General features: G+C 39.4%; 1 protein-coding gene across 2 annotated transcripts in view; it reads right to left on the bottom strand.

The window, feature by feature from the left end:
- The window catches only part of ANKRD46 (ankyrin repeat domain 46), a 92,458-nt gene that overhangs the window by 70,208 nt on the left and 670 nt on the right, over window positions 1-21,580 (bottom strand). The gene's annotated exons all lie outside the window — the stretch shown is intronic.

Below are 21,580 nucleotides of genomic sequence, written 5' to 3' on the forward strand. Positions count from 1 at the left end.
GCCAAAAAGTTCACTTGGGTTTTTCTGTACAACCTTAATAAGAAAACCTGAATGAACTTTTTGGTCAACCCAATATTATAAAAAGGACAATTGCTGCTTTGTGATTGGAGACAGAATTATAGATTATATAGTTATGCACCCCCAAAGTAATCCAAATGTTTCCTTAAATTTACAAGAAAGACTATTTTCTGCCAGTTTCTTTTGATATGACAAGGCCCAATAAGAAAATAAACTTGATCAAATTACAAATTTACAATTTCAGACTAAATATTTTATAAATGCATTAGACTTACTAGAAACCTGCCAAGAAAATGTCAAAGACCCTAAATAAATCACTAGAAAGCTATTAATAGCTCCCACCCAAAATAATAGGAATGAATAAAAATCAGGATATATATTAACTGTAGTCTGAAGGGTGAAGAGGACTCAAGATTTTTTCAGTTAAATTTTTTTAGATAATTGTACATTCAGCTTCAGCTGTAAGAAATAATACAGAGAGATCCTGTGTGGCATCCAGTCAGTTTCCCTCATGATAACATAGAGTAAAATTGTAGTACATCAGTCAGGATATTAACTTACACTGATAAAGTCAGGACACGGGCCCAGAACCTCTCCATCCCCACCAGGGTCTTTGCCCACTCACAGACACACCTATTCCCCTCCTGCCCCCACCTTCCCTTAACCCCTGGAAACCACTACCGTCTTCCATTTCTAGAATTCTGTCATTTTAAGAATGATACATAAATGGAACCATACAGTATGCCACCTTTGAGGATTGTTTTTTTTTTTTTCCCACTCAACATAATTCTCTGGAGATTTACCTGGGTTGTTGTCTGTATCAACAGGTTCTTTCTTTTTAACTGCTGAGTAGTATTCCATGGTATGGATGTACCACAGTTTAACTGTCTACTTACTGAAGGACATCTGATTATGTCTAGTTTGGGGTGTTATGCTAAAGCTTCTAAAACATTCAGGTGCATGTTTTTTATGGGAATATAAATCTTCATTTTTCTGGGATAAATGGCCAGGAGTGCAATTTCTGAGTCATATGGAAGCCTAAAGATTTTGATGAAAATATTGTTGAGTCTGAAGGTATTTATTTTCCCCATGTAAGGGAAAAGAAAAAAAAGGAAGAAAGAAAGGTCTTCTTTGAGGTCATTTCTCTGGGTGCTAGAAGAGTAAGAGGTTATTTATGGAAGAATTTGTAGAACTCACCACGTGGAAGGGCTCAGGTGGAAGCCCTGGTATTTACCAAAGGGAAGGCGTCATAAGAACCATTTCACAAGCATTAATGTGTGATATCTTTCAAGACTCACAGAAGGCTGAGTCTGTCACCTTGTGAAAGGATGTGGGCACACTGGAGGCGGCCTTAGAGGTGGGGAATGCAGGAGGGAGAGGGGTGCGATGCAGTCAGACTCTCCTGCCAGGGGCTGCTTTCAGGAGTGTACAGGACTCTAGAGGCAGTTTCTCTACAGTCAGATGTTCAGAGGGCTTGGCTGCTCCACCCAGAATGTATCTGGAACTGGAACACCTAGGTTTAAGCCCCACTTCAGTTACATAATAGCTATATGACTCAAGTACCCAGAATGTAAGTTACCACCCTCCAGAGTCTGGGCACAGCTCTCAGACCAGTCCTCAACTGTACTCTAGCTTGCACAGAGCACTGATCCCCTGTTAACACAGCAGTTTCTAACAACTAGGTGACCTCTAGTGGGGAATAAAGACCTCGAAGAAAGAAAAAGAACTGGTTCCTCCTCACAGAGGAAAAACCACAAAAACAGCCAATACTGGGAATAGTCAAGCCCCAGAAAGTCCTCAGGTTGTTCACCATGGCCTAGTTTTGATTCCTAAGGGACAGTGTTCAACGACTGGTTCAGAGGCCAACTCCCTGGGATTGTTAGAAGCAGGACTTTGGGGGTCAGGTCTTAAGAGGGCTGGTATTAGCTTTAAAACTTCCAACTTCACGCTCTGTTATACTGCACAGGAATCATGAGGATGGAGTCACTCATTCTCTGGGACAAGGCAGTCACCCAGATCTCAGTAACAAGAGCTCCTAAAGCCAAACAGCGCTTGTATAAACCCACATAACAAAGAGTAAGGAGGTTTCAGTGAAAACTTGTGAGTTCCCAACTTGATAATAAAGTTCTAGTTAACACTCTTTTCTATTTTATAGTTTTATTTTACATTAATTTTAGGCCAATCTCAACAGCTTTAAGTATTCTTGATGGTTAAGAAATAGTGAAGAAAACATGTTCTATTTTAACATATACTTACTATACCATAACTTTAAATTGGTATTCTATAACCAATATCACCAACCATACATAATGTGTTGATTTATTTTTCATTTTGAAAAGTCACTGGCAAAGGCAAGACCAAATGCTACATTCTTGGTTCAAATGGACTGACAGCCTTATGCCTACACAAACAACTTTGATCAAAGTACCAAACACTCAACAAAATTCAAGGAAAAATGGCATACCTGAAGAGATATGCTATCAGATCTTATCACCTGCATTTTCCAATGTCAAGGGAAAGTACTAAAACTGAGAATGACATTAGTAAATGGAACCCCCGAATCTGGATTCACTCACCTGATTATTCCTACCCTATTAGAAGGATACAGTTGTTTTTAAAACATAAAATGATCTCAAAGAGCCATAAAACAAGAATGTCCAGTGAATTTATTAAATCCTAACTGCTTGCAGTTTATTTATTTATTTTTTTCCTTTGTAATCTGCATCTTTTTTTTTCCTTATTTTTAAACTTTACATAATTGTATTAGTTTTGCCAAATATCAAAATGAATCCGCCACAGGTATATATGTGTTCCCCATCCTGAACCCTCCTCCCTCCTCCCTCCCCATACCATCCCTCTGGGTCGTCCCAGTGCACTAGCCCCAAGCATCCAGTATCGTGCATCGAACCTGGACTGGCACCTTTCGTAAAACCTAAGCAATGCACGGATCCACAGATATTAGACAAGGGGACAAAAAGCCCTATGTAAAAGAAATTTAGCTGTGAGCAAGTAAAAATTTTAACAGTCTTTAAACCCTTTCCCAAAACACAGATAATATATTTCTCCGTCTATTTATCTTTAGCAGTTATATTTCTCTAATGTTGTTGTTTAGTCGCTAAGTCATGTCCAACTCTTTTGCAACCCAATGGACTATAGCCCAGCAGGCTCCTCTGTCCGTGGGATTTCTCAGGCAAGAATACTGGAGTGGGTTGCCATTTCCTTCTCCAGGGGCTCTTCCTGACTCAGGGATTAAACCTGCATCTCCTGCATTGCAGGGGGATCCTTTATCACTGAGTCCTCCCTGGAAGCTCCGTATTTCTGTAATAGAGCGGTCTTGATAATTTTCAAGACTTAGAAAATTTAATGGGTCTAAGTTTATTATTGTCAGAGTGGATTTCAAATTTAGTCTATAAGATTTCCAAAATGCCATGCAGCTTCTATACAATTAACAAGATAATCAGGAGAAAATGGTTTATACAAAGCTTTGTTGCTTGTTTATAACTGTTTTTTAAATTCCTGACAGACCATGCCTCTAAGACGACAAAAAACGGGTCTGACCTGTCTGTGTATCCTGGCAGATTACACAGTGCCTGGCACATTGTTTCTTAAAACCTAGACATGGGGGGTTCCAATAATTCTTTGCTGAATGTACACTCAATTAAGTTCACTATAACAGGATTTTGAAGTAACATTTTTCTTATGACTAGTTCTATAGTTCATTGTAAAATTCTTAAGAAAATAAACATGAACAAAGAGAAGAAAGTACGTTATCATAATCCTAACAACTAGAAGTAACTATCATTAATATTTTGACGTTACAGTCTCACAGCTTTTTTCTCTATATGAATGTTTAATTCATACTATACATACTAATGTTAAACTTTTTTATTATATTGTGAACATGCTTCCAAGTTATCAGTCTTCTAAATTATTTTTAGTGGTTATATTCTATTGTTTGCATGTACCATAATTTTATTATTGCATTTCCTAGCATATTAAAAAAGAATCCGCCCTATAGTCTTCCAATTATTACCCAGATTCAAATTCACTGACACTGAAGATAGTCTAAGAGAATTTTCAAATAATATTTTTGGACAAAATTTGACTACCACAGTAAGCTTTTAGGCAATGTATTTAAAATGTGACACAGATGAACCTGACTATAAAGAAAGGCTGTTGAACCAGCTTCATTTCTTACTGGCAAATGGTGTTACTGTGATAGCAATCTTAATGCAATGCTTGCTTTGCTCACTATAAAACTTCCAAGATTCTTATTTACGGTTCATCTTAAACTAAGTTAGATTTAGGATCCTTTTGCTGTTGTTGTTCAGTCGCTAAGTCAGGTACGATTCTTTGTGACCACATGGGCTATAGCCTGCCAGGCCCCCCATCCTTCACTCTCTCTTGGAGTCTACTCAAATTCATGTCCATTGAGTCAGTGATGCTATCTAACCATCTCATCCTATGCTGCCTACTTCTCCTGCCCTCAGTCTTTCCTAGCATCAGGGTCTTTTCCAATAAGTCAGCTCTTCCCATCAGGTGGCCACAGTACTGGAGCTTCAGCCTCAGCATCAGTCCTTCCAATGAATATTCAAGGTTTATTTCGTTTAGGATTGACTGGTTTAATCTCCTTGCAGTCCAAGGGACTCTCAAGAGTCCTCTCCAGCACCACAAATCAAAAACATCAATTCTTCGGTGCACAGCCTTCTTTATGGTCCAACTCTCACACCTGTACAGGACTACTGGAAAAACCATAGCTTTGACTATGCAGACCTTTGTTGGCAAAGTGATGTCTCTGCTTTTTAGTCTGCCTGCAATGCAGGAGACTCGGGTTTGATCCCTTTCTTGGGTTGGAAAGATCCCCTGGAAGAGGGCATGGCAACCAACTCCAGTATTCTTGCCTGGAGAATCCCACAGACAGAGGAGCCTGGTAGGCTACAGTCCATAGGGTCACAAAGAGTCAGAATGAAGCAACTTAACATACACACATCATTTCAGGCTATTTCAGTACCATGAAGAATACTTAAAGTAGGAAGTTTAAAAGTAGAACCTTCTGAATTTTACTTCCAAGGCTCAAAAATAATTAACAGAAGTTCAAAAGAGTATGTTTTAGATAGAGCTGGACTCACAAGATATAATTTTAGTTTATATTTAAATTTGTGAAGCATACACATTTTATGGTATTCCCAAGTCGAATTTAACTAAAATTTTTTAATTGTGTGATTTCAACACCAAGTTGTCAATTACTTCATTATTAAAAATCTTTTATTGCAGTAAAGGGGAGGTTAATTTCAAATGTGTGAATTAGAGAATGCTACTTTAAGAAAGGCCAGTACATTGTGCTTAAGCTCATATATTGATATTAATTAAAAGTGGGCTAATTGAGTATTACTTAGGTGATATTCTTAGAGAACAAAGAATTTATGTTTATAAATATTTATTATGTTATGATTATTATTTATGATGGAAAGGGCAAAATGATTTGCATGTTTGCTATTACTCTGCAAACAACTGCTTAGCAACCTGTGTAACATTTATCAAGTTATTATACGCCAGGCACTGTTTAAGTATTTTTCTAGTAATAACTGAGTCCTCATGAAAAAGACCTATACTGTGAGTACTATTGATATCATTATTCTCACTTTTATAGGTGAAAAAACTATGTCCCTAAGTTTGTTTTCATAAGATTCTTTTTAATATAATGAATTAGTTTTTAGCAAATCTTTTCATCAAAGGTTATATAAAGGGAAACATTAGTCTAGCCTACACACTTTGAATTAACTCTTAGAATCATTTCACTAAAAGTAAACTTTATTTAAACTGTGGCAAAACAATAAACATCTGGAAATGTTTCTTACTTTACAAGAAGTGTCAATCTAGCACATATCATTCTGATAAACTCTCTGCAATCATCTCACACAAATTAGACTTTTTTTAAGAGTAAGAAAAATAAAAATAAAGTATTTGGAAGTGTTTAGTGACTATGTTCCTGGACTCAATATTCCCAAGCATTTCTTACTTGTTGGGATAGTGAGAAAATACTTGCCTAAAATTTTATTTCTCCATCAGGAAATCACAACAAACCAAACAAGAATTTCTAAAATATATATCCTGAAGTATTTATATTACTTAACCATTATTTTAAAATTATTAAACTTTAGTGGGACTTTCCTGGCATCTCAGTGGTTAAGACTCTGTGCTTCCAGTGCAGGGGACACAGGTTTAATCCCTGGCTCCAGAACTGAGAGCTCACATGCTGCCTGGTGCAGCCAAAAAAAATTTTTTTTAGTTACAATTCAAATTTAAGAAAAATATTGGCTTAAGATAGATAAAAATTAATTTTTTACAAAGAGAATATTATCTTAGATATTTTATTCTGATGCCTTTTAGTATTTTCTATAAATTTTTACTGTGTTCACCATGTTAAAAATTCTTAGCAAGGGAATTCTTCCCACTGAAATTTCCAATTTTTAATCTGTAATAATAAAATATAGACATCAAATTAGTACTGGGAGGTCAATGTGAAGCATATTACTTTTGCAATAAAGTTATTTGATTTTTTAAAAAGTTTTTTCCTAGCTACCTCAGTATTTCACTTACGTGACCTAATGGTGCCACCTTGTGGCCCACCTGGACTTCAAGAGCAATGTGAGCATCTAGCATTGGAGAAGGAAATGGCAACCCGCTCCAGTGTTCCTGCCCGGAGAACCCCAGGGACGGAGGAGCCTGGTGGGCTGCCGTCTATGGGTTCGCACAGAGTCGGACACGACTGAAGCAATTTAGCAGCAGTAGCAGCAGCAGTACTGGTATAAAGCCAAAACGAGGGTCTCTGAAGTTTTCCTTTGTCTCATTTCAGTCACTTGTCATTCTTACTAATTTTGAAATTATTCAGAACTGGTCTGAACTTCAATTTTCCTTCGAAAAGAAAAGCTTACCTAATATAATGTGTGTCAATTATACCTCAAAGAAGAAAGAAAAGAAAGAAAGGGAAGGAAGAAAAGAAAGGAAAGGGAGGAGGGAGGAAGGAAGGGGAATTCCCTGGCGGTCCAGTGGTTCGGTCTTGGTGTTTTCACTGCCAAGGGCCTGGGTTCAGTCCCTGGTCTGGTGGAGGAACTAAAATCCCATAAACCAGGCAAAGCAGCCAGGGTAGGAGAGGGGAGAAGAGCTTACTAGGCAAATAAATAGCATAAACATGATTCCAGGCCTTTTAAATCTAAACCTCATTAAGCCCACCTTTGATATCAGACTTCATATACACAGAATTGTTAAAGTGCTACAAAAATGACCTTCTCACTTATTCATTTATTCAGTGTTATTTTAAAATATAGGAATTACAACCTTTTGTAAATTATTCCTTATTTTCTAAATAGGACACAAAATTTAATCAGACTTCACCTCAAATCATCTGAAAGCAAAAGACTGTTCTTAGGAGTATTTATATGAAATTTTTACAGCTGAAGGGTGATCTAGGATCACCTAACAGATTATCTAACCCAAGCTCCTAGGCTTATAGACGATACTGAGAACCAGAGGCTGTAACTTTTCATGTCAACCCTCACCTCTAGGGTTCTGGCCTTATTCATGATCTATGGTAGAAATACAAGGTACATCATCTTCAACGTAACAGGTTTTCACAATTCTATAACCTGCTCCCATTCATGCTCTGAATTACGTGCTAGATGGAAGCTAGTGTGTGTGGCACCCTTAATATAAAACACCCATTCTAGTGACAAAGGGTGGAATAGGACACTCCCTAGTCTACACAACTCGAGAGGACTGGTCAGCACCACAGTGGACCCTGCTCACAAGTAACTGTCAACGAGGGACCATTAGGGAAGCAATTCAGCCAAGGGTCAATGGTGTGGTGGTCGTCAGGTAGAGTGAGTACGAGGCAGATTCAAGCCTTCTCCTGGAGACCCTCCAGCTCACCCAGGCTTGGGCCTGCAGGTGAGCTGGAGGGCCCAGGGAACAGACCGGCAACTACATTCTGAGGGCTCCAGAGCCCTCAGTAAGGCCCCCCACTAGCCATGGCCCAGGCCTCGAGCAGCAGTGAACCTCTCCCCCATCCCTACTCTGTGACCTGATAGCAGTGCCGTCTGCCTGACCTATGAGGCCTGGTCTCCTCGTTTGGGCGACCTGAGGAGACTGAGGACCAGTTGGGTTGGATGCCTGGCTCCCTCAGGGATGAGCTGGGAAGAGTGTGGGAACCTGGCCCTGAAGGAGCTGCCAACTGAGATCCGCCTCCTCTTAGCCAGGACTGGGACCTTGGAGGGTGAGTTGTGCTTTGGGATCTTGCCCTTTTTGGTCAGGACAGAGAATAACATTCATCTAGTAGAGATTTACAGCATCATCATTACCTATTACCAGACCTTAAGAACCAAGGAGCTGACACTGAGAAGTATGCAACAACTCACCACACCCATCCGTCACCTTTTGCTTTTAAAGGGGCTTGCTGAAAGCTTTCGGTACCTTTGGAGTTCTTAGGGCACGAGCCACCCATCTCCTTGTATGAACCTGTAACAAACCTTTCTCTGTTCCAAACTCTGTTTTAGTACTGACTGGCCTCACTGTGCGTTGGGCACACAGACTTGTGCTTCGGTAACAGTGAGGCCACGTGAACCACTCCAGTCTAAATCACATTTAGAGCTCCAGGATGTTTACACTTATGGCCCAGGTAGACCCTTAAAATTCAGGAACTCCTCACATATCATTATTAGACCTACCTCTTACCCTACTTGTTCCAACCTTTAGGGACCTTGGTAAATAAGCATACGCCATGAAGAAAATGACTGACAACAGGCTGAAGGGGCTAACTTAGCCAAATCTTTAAAAATGGCATGTTTGGACTTTTTTTTTATATTTTGGTCTAGTGGCTAAGATTCCACTCTTGGAATGAAGGGGCCGTGGGTGTGATCCCTAGTGGGGGAATTAAGATCCTACATGCTGCAGAGTACAACCAATAAATCAATAAATATTAAAAAAATAAAAGTGGCATGCTTATACATAGAAACCACATGAGGTAACAGGTATTTCTGCCCACTGGAAACAGTTAAGGGTGAAATCTTTGGTAGGAAGAAAGTGCAGAGTTTTAGTAACTGAGAGTTGAGTGTGTAAGGCTTTAAAGGGAGCCTTTGATTCCTTTCCTGCTGTCTCTCCTTTGGACTGTGGGTAACCTATTTTGGGGAAGCATCTTTGATACCCAAAGAAAGTAGTGAATTACATGCTTAGAAATGGCTCTAGGTTCAACAAAGAGGAATATGGATTTTTGCCCACTTTTTTTTTTTTTAACCCCGGTTAGGAGGATAAAAATAAGTATAGGATTTCAAGCAGAAGTTTTATTTTTCAGCTGGAGCTTTCTTTGTGCTGCCACTTAGGAATCTAAGATGTGGGGCAAGAAGTAGGAAATGCCAATACTATAAAGCAGGATGGAGTCAGCAGTCCTGGTAGCTTCTTTAGTGGGACAGTAATTCCAAATGGACAATGAATCATAGCAATCCCCTTTCTGCCTGAGACCTGGCCCCCATGCAGCCTCTCCTAGTAAAATGGCAGATCTGTGAGTTGGCTCAGTTTACATCTGTGTACTCAGAGTCTATGGTATCTTTCAGAAACAGGAATAGAGGCTGGCAAAACTCTGTATCACTTTCCTGTGGAACTATTTTTATAGACTGCTCAAAGACCTACCAGGCCATTGTGACCAACAGGGGAAAGAGTGGTCAGTGACTAAGGTCTCAAGACCATTCCATTTCATGATTGTTGTCTATAGATTTTATCTTAAAAATTTTTTTTAAAGAATGGTTAACTCAATTATCAACATTTTATCAATCAGACCACTCTTTTTAAAAAAAATTCCATGCCTCACTCTTCTGGTTGAAGTTCATCCTTCAATTCTTTTAGTGAGGATCTGTAAGCAGTACAGTCTTCCAGTCTTCTGACAGTGGCTTTATTTTTACTTTATTCTTGAATAATAGTCCATGTGATTACAAGGCTGTAGCTGCCAGTTACTTTCCCTTAGCATTCTGAGGCTATCGTTCCACTGCTTCTTGGCTCTATTATTGCTAGAAGACATCTGCTTTATTCTAATTGTTGCATAAGTCTTTTCTTTGGTTTAAAAATTTTCACTTTATCCTTAATGTTAACAGTTTTGCTGGGATCTATTTAGGAGGATTTATATATCCTGCTTGGAATTCTGAGTTTTTATAATTTATAATCTAAGGACCATAGCCTCTTGAATTCTGGGGAATTCTCACTTACCTCTTCCAACTACTGCTTTTCAATCATATCTTCCTATTAGATATATGTTGGAAACTCAATTTATGCTTTTCTTAAAAAAAAAAAAAAACTTTTCTACACTGTAGCTTCTAGGTACAGTTCTCAGCACTATCTTCTAATTGATTTATTATCGCTGGCTGGATTGAGTCTAAGTTTATCACACATCCAAAAAAAAAACAACCCTCAACTACTGTACTTTTTCACTTCTGAGAGTTCTAATTTTGTCTTCATCTCCATCTGCTCTTGTTACTTTTTGTTTCATAATTTACCACTTTGAATAAATGCAAGTGCTTTCTCTACTTGAGCATAGGACATTGAAAGTCTTTGTTGGAGCAACAAGTATACACTGTATGAAGAGGGAACTATAGCCATTGTAACAACCTATAATGGAATATACTTTGTAAAAATACTGAATTGCTATGCTGTACCCCTTAAAACATTTAAAGCAACCACACTTCAATAAAAAAAGGGGAAAAAAAACTTTGTTGGATAGTTTCCTAAAATTACTTACACTAGGACTGAGTTTGTGTTCCAATGCAACATTGCTGGATGGATTTTTCTTGACACTGGATCTTTTTCATTCATTTTGGAATCTCTGCTGTAAGCTTATTTTGGGAGAAGGGTTTGTTTTTGTTCTCCATTCCTCCTACCACATGCTTATTCCTCCACATGGTTGCCTCCGACTTGCCACCTGACAATGAGTTCAGAACCAGGTCTTATAAAAGCTGAAGATCTTATATACTGGCCAAAACTAACCGTGCTTTTCATTCCCTTGGAGGCCCAGTGCCACCACAGTGGACACAACTGGCTGCCTACCATTCATGCCTTTTCCTGTCCCATGGTATCAGCACTATCACTCCTGGCTGTCCCTAAGTATCTTTTGAGGAAATAAGCTCTAATTCCAAGCCATGTAACATGTAACATAGTACATTCTTCTAGCTGCAGTGGTTTATTGTTTTTTAATTAATTTTTATTGAAGCGCAGTTGATTTATTAATACAATGTTATCTTAGTTTCTGCTGTACAGCAAAGTTAATCAGTTATACATATATCCACTCTTTTTTAGACTCTTTTCCCATATAGGTCATCACAGAGTGTTAAGTAGAGTTCCCTGTCCTCTACAGTAGGTTCTTATGCAGTGGTTTTATTTAGAAGTAAGGCAATGGCAACCAACTCCAGTACTCTTGCCTGGAAAATCCCGTGAACGGGGGAGCCTGGTAGGCTGCAGTCCATGGGGTCACTAAGAGTCGGACATGACTGAGCGACTTCACTTTCACTTTTCACTTTCATGCGTTGGAGAAGGAAATGGCAACCCATTCCAGTGTTCTTGCCTGGAGAATCCCAGGGATGGGGGAGCCTGGTGGGCTGCCGTCTATGGGGTAACACAGAGTCGGACACGACTGAAGTGACTTAGCAGCAGCAGCAGACATACTTCAGTCCAATAAGACCCTTTACTTACTGTGATATATATTCAGTTCAGTTCAGTCGCTCATTTGTGTCTGACTCTTTGCGACCCCATGAATAGTAGCACGCCAGGCCTCCCTGTCCATCACCAACTCCCAGAGTTTACTCAAACTCATGTGCATCGAGTCAGTGATGCCATCCAGCCATCTTATCCTCTGTTGTCCCCTTCTCTTCCCACCCCCAATCCCTCCCAGCATCAGGATCTTTTCCAATGAGTCAACCCTTCATATGAGGTGGCCAAAGTACTGGAGTTTCAGCTTTAGCATCAATCCTTCCAATGAACACACAGGACTGATCTCCTTTAGAATGGACTGGTTGGATCTCCTTGCAGTCCAAGGGACTCTCAAGAGTCTTCTCTGACACCACAGTTCCAAAGCATCAATTCTTCGGTGCTCAGCTTTCTTCACAGTCCAACTCTCACATTCATACATGACCACTGGAAAAACCATATAAAGTGATATATTCTTTTTTTTCTGATAATAATGTGTAAACAGAATATCTAAAATTGCTTTAGTCATTTTGACATGTATTTCAGAAGGGACAGAGGGAGAGAGAGAAACAGATAAAGAGAAAGGTAGGGGTGCTGGAGATGAGAAGCACACAGGGAAACAGAGCCAGACCTTGATTAAACCTCACATGAAGCTCATACTAACTACGGACTTTTCAAATACAGGCATCAATAAATTCCTTTTTTTACTGACAGTTTGAATTAGGTTTTCTGTTACAACCAAATATTTAAATGATACAGAACCTAAAGTCTTACTTCCTTGGTGGATCAGAGGTAGAAGAATCCACCTGCAATGCAGGAGACTGGGGTTCAATCCCTGGGTTGGGAAGATTCCTGGAGAAGGGAATGGCAACCCACTCCAGTATTCTTGCCTGGAGAATTCCATGGACAGAGGCTACAGTCCAGGGGATCACAAAGAGTCAGACACAACTGAGTGACTAACACTTCCTTTACACTGTCCTTGAATCTAAAGTAGTCATTACCACTTGATTCCTACTGCTGTGTGCTTCTGCCACTGCTTTCTACGAAGGAAAAAATACTGCTTGTGTTACATGTTTCAGCGAAAGACAAAGATCAAATGAAGGGTGGGAGCAATGATATCTAACTCTCTTCAAGAAGCTGAATTAACTAAGGTCTAAGAAATCTCATTTGAAAATGGAATAAATAGCACAGCAGGCAGGAAGCAGACTGAAAGCTGGGTAAATTCTAAGCGCTCACCAAGGAGATAACTTGAAGTACAAGTTGAACAGATCATCTGAATAGATGAGATAAAAATAAGCTCACTGTGGGGAAAACACAGACAATACCAGTTTTTGTTCTATTTTTAAGAAAAACAACCAAGAGGCAAACACAGCCCCAAATGGGGAAGCGGCAGAAAGAGATTTAAATGAAAGAATCAGTGCCATCTGGCTCTTGGAAAAAGACATATTCGGGCTAAAAATGCCACCAAAGTTAGAATGCCTAAACCGTTCTGACAATGCCACACCCAGGACATTAAAAAATTTTTAACTTAGACTAAAGAAAAAAAGACACCATAAGAGAAAATACAGGTTTCTTAGCTAGTTTTAATATACTTAGGTTAAAAAGTAAAGCAGAGACTTCCCAAGTGGTCCAGAGGTTAGGCCTCTGTGCCCCCGATGCAGGAGGCCTAGGTGCGATCCCTGCTTGGGGAGCTAGATCTTACATGTCACAACTAAAGATCCTGCATACCACAAGTAAGACTTTTTTTTTTTTAAGTAAAATACAACAGAGGAATTTCATGAAGAACCAATGTCGAAAAAACAGCTAAATAAACCATGTGTGTTCTTGCATTTGCTTCTATATGACTTGGCACCATCCCTAAATAACAATGTGCACATATCTTTTAATTGATTGTATTCAATTGGATAAATCTGTCAAAAGTACTCCTACTTATTGGACAGTTCCGTGAATACACAGAAGCATCAGTATTTCTTTGGCATATGTGTGTTTATGGCCATGTGACCAAGAGCTGGGAACAAAAAAATCATCAAACTTTTTTTAATCAAATGGGTGTATGCCTATCTTTATTGAACATAGTTTAGTCTAGAATTGTTTTGTTTCTCTAATAACTACTGGCAAATCAAAAGTTAAATTATATAAGGTTTATAAATACTGCAGTGAACAAAGAGGTCTAGAAAAACTGAACAGCACTAACAAGTTCTTCTTCAAGTTCTACACTTCTTCAAGTTCTAGAATTCTGGGTATATAAACAAAGGAAGTGAAATCTTATCTCCAAGAGACACCTGCATGTTCACTGCAGCATTATTCACAATAACCAAGGTATGGAAACAACCTAAGCGTCCACTGATGCTGAGGTTGAGTGAGTGGATTAGAGTGGATAAGAAAGATGCTGAATATACACGACGAACATTATTCAGCCACAAAAAGGAGGAAATTCTGCCGTTTGTGACAACACGAATGAACCTGGATGATACCACGCAAAGAGAAGTTAGACACAGAAAGACAAATATGGAATGATCTCACTTACATGTGATATGGAATCTAAAAAGTCAAACTCATAGAACCAGAGAGCAGAAGGGTAGTTGCCAGGGGCTGAGGGACAGGGAAATGGGAAGGCGTTGGTCAAAGGGTACAAACTATCACTCATGACATGGAGCTAACGTTCAGCAGGTTGATTACAGGTAAGAGTATGTATTGTGTACTTGAAATTTGCTGAGCAGATCTTGTGTTCTCATTACATATGCACACAAAGGTACTTATGTGAGGTGATGGATGTATTAATTGTAACTTGCCTGGGGGCAATCATTTCAAATTTATGAAAATATTAAATCATCACACTGTATGCCTTTTAAAAAATCAGACTGCATAAACATTATGTACAATTTTTATTTGTCAATAATATTTCAATGAATCTGGAAAGATCCTGAAAGATGACACTGTGAAAGTGTTGCACTCAATAAGCCAGCACATTTGGAAAGCTCAGCAGTGGCCACAGGACTGGAAAAGGTCAGTTTTCATTCCAATCCCAAAGAAAGGCAATGCCAAAGAATGCTCAAAGTACCACACAATTGCACTCATCTCACATGCCAGTAAAATAATGCTCAAAATTCTCCAAGCCAGGCTTCAGCAATACGTGAACCGTGAACTTCCTGATGTTCAAGCTGGTTTTAGAGAAGGCAGAGGAACCAGAGATCAAATTGCCAACATCCGATGGATCTTGGAAAAAGCAAGAGAGTTCCAGAAAAACATCTATTTCTGCTTTACTGACTATGCCAAAGCCTTTGACTGTGTGGATCACAATTAACTGTGGAAAATTCTGAAAGAGATGGGAATACCAGAGCACCTGACCTGCCTCTTGAGAAACCTGTATGCAGGTCAGGAAGCAACAGTTAGAACTGGACATAGAACAACAGACTGGTTCCAAATAGGAAAAGGAGTACGTCAAGGCTGTATATTGTCACCCTGCTTATTTAACTTATATGTAGAGTACATCATGAGAAATGCTGGGCTGGATGAAGCACAAGCTGGAATCAAGATTGCCGGGAGAAATATCAATATCCTCAGATATGCAGATGACACCACCCTTATGGCAGAAGGTGAAGAAGAACTCAAGAGCCTCTTGATGAAAGTGAAAGAGGAGAGTGAAAAAGTTGGTTTAAAGCTCAACATTCAGAAAACGAAGATCATGGCGTCTGGGCCCACACTTCACGGCAAATAGATGGGGAAACAGTGTCAGACTTCATTTTTGGGGCTCCAAAATCACTGCAGATGGTGACTGCAGCCATGAAATTAAAAGACGCTTACTCCTTGGAAGGAAAGTTATGACCAACCTAGACAGCATATTCAAAAGCAGAGACATTATTTCGTCAACAAAGGTCTGTCTAGTCAAGGCTATGGTTTTTCCAGTGGTCATGTACAGATGTGAGAGTTGGACCATAAAGAAAGTTGAGCACTGAAGAATTGATGCTTTTGAACTGTGTTGTTGGAGAAGACTCTTGAGAGTCCCTTGGACTACAAGGAGGTCCAACCAGTCCATCCTAAAGGAGATCAGTCCTGGGTGTTCATTGGAAGGACTGATGTTGAAGCTGAAACTCCAATACTTTGGCCACCTGATGTGAAGAGCTGACTCATTTGAAAAGACCCTGATGCTGGGAAAGATTGAGGGCAGGAGGAGAAGAGGATGATAGAGGATGAGATGGCTGGACGGCATCACCAACTCGATGGACATGGGTTTGGGTAGACTCCAGGAGTTGGTGATGGACAGGGAGGCCTGGCGTGCTGCGGTTCATGGGGCTGCAAAGAGTCGGCATGACTGAGTGACTGAACTGAACTGAAGCTGGAAAAAAGGAAAAAGGAACAAGCATCTACTTAATTTGGAAATTAGCTATTCCTTTGTCACTGATTTTATTTATATATTACATATACTTTATGCATAAGATGTAAGTTGATCATTCTTATGTCTGTATGCTGGTTTGGAAAATGGGATTTCATTACAAAGATATAAACCATAAATTTAAGTTCTAATAATACCGAAAATAATTTTAAATAGGTAAATCTTTTTCAAACACCACAATACAATCCTTTATAAAATATAATTCTCATTAATTTTCCTTGTAAGAAATCTAGAAAAAGTCTTTAGTAGAATGGTATGGAACAAATTTGGTACGATATTTCTATAGTGACAATCTCAAAAGTTCTTCCATTTTTAAAGGATGAATAGAGTTAATGAAAAACCCTGCAGCATAAGAGAAGAGGTTCATTAGTTCTACATAGAAAAATATACCACTGAAAATTATTTACAAGAAATGAAAAAAAAAAAAGAAAAAGTCTGGCTTAGGAATATACCAAAAAAAAAAAAAATTAAGAACTCAGGTTATGGGGAAAAAAAAGTACCATATGGAAACTGGGATTATAAAAAAGACTATGAATTAGATAAAAACATTAAAGAAAATTTAAAATTCAAATTGTAAGCAGAGAAAGTGTTAGTCACTCAGTTGTGTATGACTCTTTGCAACCCCATGGACTGCAGTCTGCCAGGCTCCTCCGTCCGTGGGATTCTCCAGGCAAGAATATAGGAGTGGGTTGCCATTCCCTTCTCCAGGGGAAACTTCCCAAGCCAGGGACTGAACCCTGGTCTCCCACATTGCAGGCAGATTCTTTACTGTTTGAGCCACCAGGGATGTCCCTGTAAGCAGTAAAGAACATAACAAATGTTACAAAAAACAAATCGGTGATGGAAAGGCCTAACTTAAGAAACTCTGCAAAAGAAAAGTTAACAAGGACGTGTGAAATGATTATGACAACTAAAGAACAGAGCCAACCCATGAAAAACTGCCAAAGGGGGAAAAATGAGAAAACAACAAAAGACAAACTTAAGAAAGTACCTCCCTCAAATTAAAAAGATTTCCATCTGTAGACTGAAGGACACATCATCTTCCAGATAAAACTAATGGATTAAAACAATCAGTAGATACAATCCTAAACTTCAAAATAATTTATTTAAGCACCTTTAACCTTTACAATGCAACTGTGAGCTGAACTTGTTATGGAAAAGGCACAAAACAAGACCATGGAAAGAGTTTATATCCACAGTAAAGATGGTATAAATCTAGTATACAGTATATACCTTGAAGATTATTTTATATTTGGGCATTAATTTACTGAGGGCAGAAACAAGGACCTAAACTCATGTTGAGATAAAAAGACAACATATTTCAAAATAAATCCTGGTTTTCAACTTTCTTGAGTATGTATTTTGTTTTAAATGCACAGTTTGTAGCACCTCTAAGTTAATTTTAATCTGAGGTAAGAACAAAAATAAGTGACAGAGGAACATCTTCCACCAAAGGGCTTTTCTGAGCCCTGAAATGAATTATGTAAAAAAGGACAAGCTTTTCTGTGTATGGGTTTTGGAGGTTAATAACACATTATCATTTTCAGTATAGTAGTACAGTTATTTTACTTCCACCAATCATTGATAAAGTGATCCAAGTCTGACTGCTAAATAGGTGGAGCTAGAAATAAAATTATTTACTGTGAGGGCAACTGCAGTGCTTTCAAATAAGAGTTTACAGCTAACCTCCTCTAAAAAGCTGTCCATACTTGCTGACTCCAATCCCTTTCCCTTGATTCTCTCTTCAAACCACACCAGATTTTCTTCCCACTCTTCTTAGAGTCCTCTTGCATCAACACCAGTGACCGCTACATTGCTAAGTACAACATTCATTTCAAAGTCCTCATCTTACAATGTGTCGAATCAAAGACTTCTCCTTCTCAGTCTCCTCTGTGGTTCCAACCTCTGAACACGGAAAGAAAATCCCAGAGCTCAATCCTTACTTCTTTAGACCAGATCTCATATAATCTCAAGGCGTGAAATACTACCTATTTGCTAATGATTCCTAAATTTCTATTTTGAGTTGGGACCTTTCCACTCAACTCCAGTCTGATACAACATCACCTCAATAGGCATCTCAAACCTGACTCGTCTAAAGCTGAACTCTTGATTGCTGCTCCACCAACCTCCCCATCTCTCTCATCCTCAAGTCTTCCCCATGTCAGTAAGGACAACTCTATCCCTCCACTAGCTTAGGCCAAAGGCCTCGCATCATCCTTCCTTCTTTTACTCTCATACTCCACACCCAATCCATTAGCAAATCCTGTCAGCCATACCTAGAAAACAGCAGCTTCTTACTACATTATTGCTACCACTTGGTCTAAACTCCTTCATCTCTCATTCAAATACTGACCCAACCTAACTGGGCTCCCTGCTTCCATCCTTGCTCCTACTGTCCATTCTGAATACAGGAGTCAGAGTGATCTTTTACACCTGTTAAGTCAGGTCCCCCCACTCCCCTCTCAACCACCTCCCTCCTCACTCAGGGGAAACGCCATGGTCTTCACCAGGACAGATGAGCTCTAGAGCTTACCTCACTCTTCCTGCCTCTGCTCAAACCCACTGGCCTCCTTGCTGGCCAAAAAGCCTGGCGGCCTCTGGGCCTGGGCCCTTGCCTGGTGCACCCAACCCCTACACAGCTGCAGGGCTGTCTCTGACCCCTTCAGGTTGTACTCAGGAGCCTTCTCTATGAAGCTGTTCCTTATTTCAAAACTGCTTCTGCTCCTTCCCTGGATCTCCCTATCCCCCTTCACTGCTTCATTTTTCTTCTAAGCAATTATTACCACCTGACTGGATAGATTTTAATTTTTAATTTTTTAATTTTAAAAAAGTATTTTATTGATCATCCCCATCCCCACCTTTTCCCAGTGGAATGTTAGCTCCAGGAGGACAAAAATTCTGTTTTGTTTCGTTCCTCTTGCATCTCCAGGGATGAGAACCATGCTTGGCTCTGGGAGGCACTCCGTATACGTTTGCTACAGGAGTGCTGAATATGCAAACTCTTAAATCCTGATAAGGCTAAGGGATTTAGCACACTATAGTATCCAACTTCTCTCCACAATGGGAAATACCACTTTACAGGAACTGGAAATGCCTTTCTCTTCCATATAGTAATACAATTTGCTCTAAATAGCACGCCCCAAATTTCTTAATTCCTCTTTTCTACAGTCTTTCAAATGTCTTTCCTACATCCTCTAAAACATTAACTTGCATGCTAAGTTGCTTCAGTCATGTCTGACTCTTTGCAACCCTATGGGCCCTATGGAACCTGCCACGCTCCTTTGTCCATGGGATTCTTCCGGCAAAATTACTGGAGTGGGTTGCCATGTCCTACTCCAGAGGATCTTCCCGACCCAGGGATTGAACTCGTGTCTCTTATGTCTCCTGCACTGACAGGTGGGTTCTTCATCACATGGACAAATCTTTCATTCCCCTTTAGCATTACTGTCATAATATTGCAAAGCCAAAGTGAATTCACTAAAAATGCTATCAAAATGCAAATAATGATGAAAAGTAATGAAGCTCATTAACAACCAAATAAACCCAACCGTACTTCAAATCAAATCACATGTATCAGAGTGTGAGGGCCCTAGTCTATGCTTAACTTTATTATCACTATACTCCTTAATAAGCAAACATTTTTCTAATTAAATTCCCTTTTAAGCTAAAAAGGAGTTGATACAGGATACTTGCATTTACCCATGAAAATTAAACCTCAGGGAAATCAGTTCAAGCTATTAGGTTGGTGTGAAAGTAATTGCAATTTTACACTTGAAATTGGCCATATGACACTGGAATACATTCTTAAATAAATGTGGTTATGTTATCCATCATTTTAACGTGCACTTATTGCTTTATGTTTTTTGCTAATGACTTATTACTTGTTGTTTGTATTTATTTTAGACTATGTAAATGACATTAGACAATATGCAAATTTGAGCGATTTTTTTTTTTTATTCAAGTTCAAAATGGGTTGTAAAGAGGCAGGGAGACAACTCGCAACATCAACAAGGCATTTAGACCTGGAACTTCTAACTACAAATGTGCAGTGGTTGTTCAAGAAGTTCTGCAAAGGAAATGAGAGCCTTGAAGATGAGGAGCATACTGGTTGGCCATCGGAAGTGGGCAAAGACCAACTGAGAGTCATTATCAAAGCTGATCTTACAACCACACGAGAAGTTGTCAAAGGACTCAACGTTGACCATTTTACAGTTGTGTGGCATTTGATGCAAACTGGAAAGGTGAAAAAGCTCAGTTAGTGGGTGCCTCACAAGCTGACCACAAATCAAAAAAAGCATTGTTCTGAAGTGTCATTTGCCCTTATTCAACAACAATGAACTATTTCTCCATTGGACTGTGACATGCAAGGAAAAGTCGACTGTACACGACAACCAGTGACAACCAGCTCTGTGGATCGACTGAGAAGAAGCTCCAAAGCACTTCCCAAAACCAAACTTGCACCAGAAAAAGGTCATAGTCACTGGTGTTCTGCTGCACGTCTGATTCATACAGCTTTCTGAATCCCGGTGAAACCATTACACTTCAGAAGTATGCTCAACAAACCGATGAGATGCACAGAAACCTGCAACACCTGCGGCTGGCACCGGTCAACAGAAAGGGCCCCATTCTCCATGACAACACCCCACCGCACGCCACACAACCAGCACTTCAAAAGCTGAACGAAATGGGCTACGTTTTGCCTCATCTGCCATATTCACCTGACCTCTCACCAACTGACTACCCCTTCTTTAAGCATCTTGACAACGTGTTGCAGGCAAACGCTTCCACGACCAGCAGAAGGTAGAAAATGCTTCCCAAGAGTTTGTGGAATCCCAAAGTACGTTATTTTTACACTATAGGAATAAACAAACTTATTTCTCATTGATAAAAACATGTTGATTGTAATGGTTTCTATTTTGATTAATAACCATGTGTTGGCGCCTAGTCACAATGATTGAAAATTCACGGGCCAAAATCGCAATTACTCTTGTACCAACCTAATACGAGTCAAACTGATAAGTAAACAAGTCTTATGGAATAGGTTTGTATAGGTAACAAGCAGGGACACTGTAATAAGGAGATGAGGTTTAAATCCTTTACTAACTGTTTGACCTTGGACAAGTTAATTTAGACTCTGTGCCTCGGTTTCCTTATCTGTAAAATGGAAATGGTACCCCCTGCTGTTGCTACAAGGATTAAATACAGACACAATACGATTTAAAGCATCCAGCACAATGACACATAGTAAGCACTGAAGACTGCTCTTACTATAATTCCCGCCCCACTAGCAGAGCTCTTTAAGCTCCTAGGTACCATTCTTTAGAATGAGAAGTGATACTATTAAATGACGTATTTTTTTCCCCTTTCGTTATATTAGGTAGCCAACTCTAAACACCGTGGGCCGTTTTAAAGAATAAATGTCATTTTCTCGAGGCAGAGCCCTGTACT

This window comes from Bos mutus, chromosome 14 (genome assembly GCF_027580195.1).
Source record: "Bos mutus isolate GX-2022 chromosome 14, NWIPB_WYAK_1.1, whole genome shotgun sequence".
NCBI lineage: Eukaryota > Metazoa > Chordata > Mammalia > Artiodactyla > Bovidae > Bos > Bos mutus.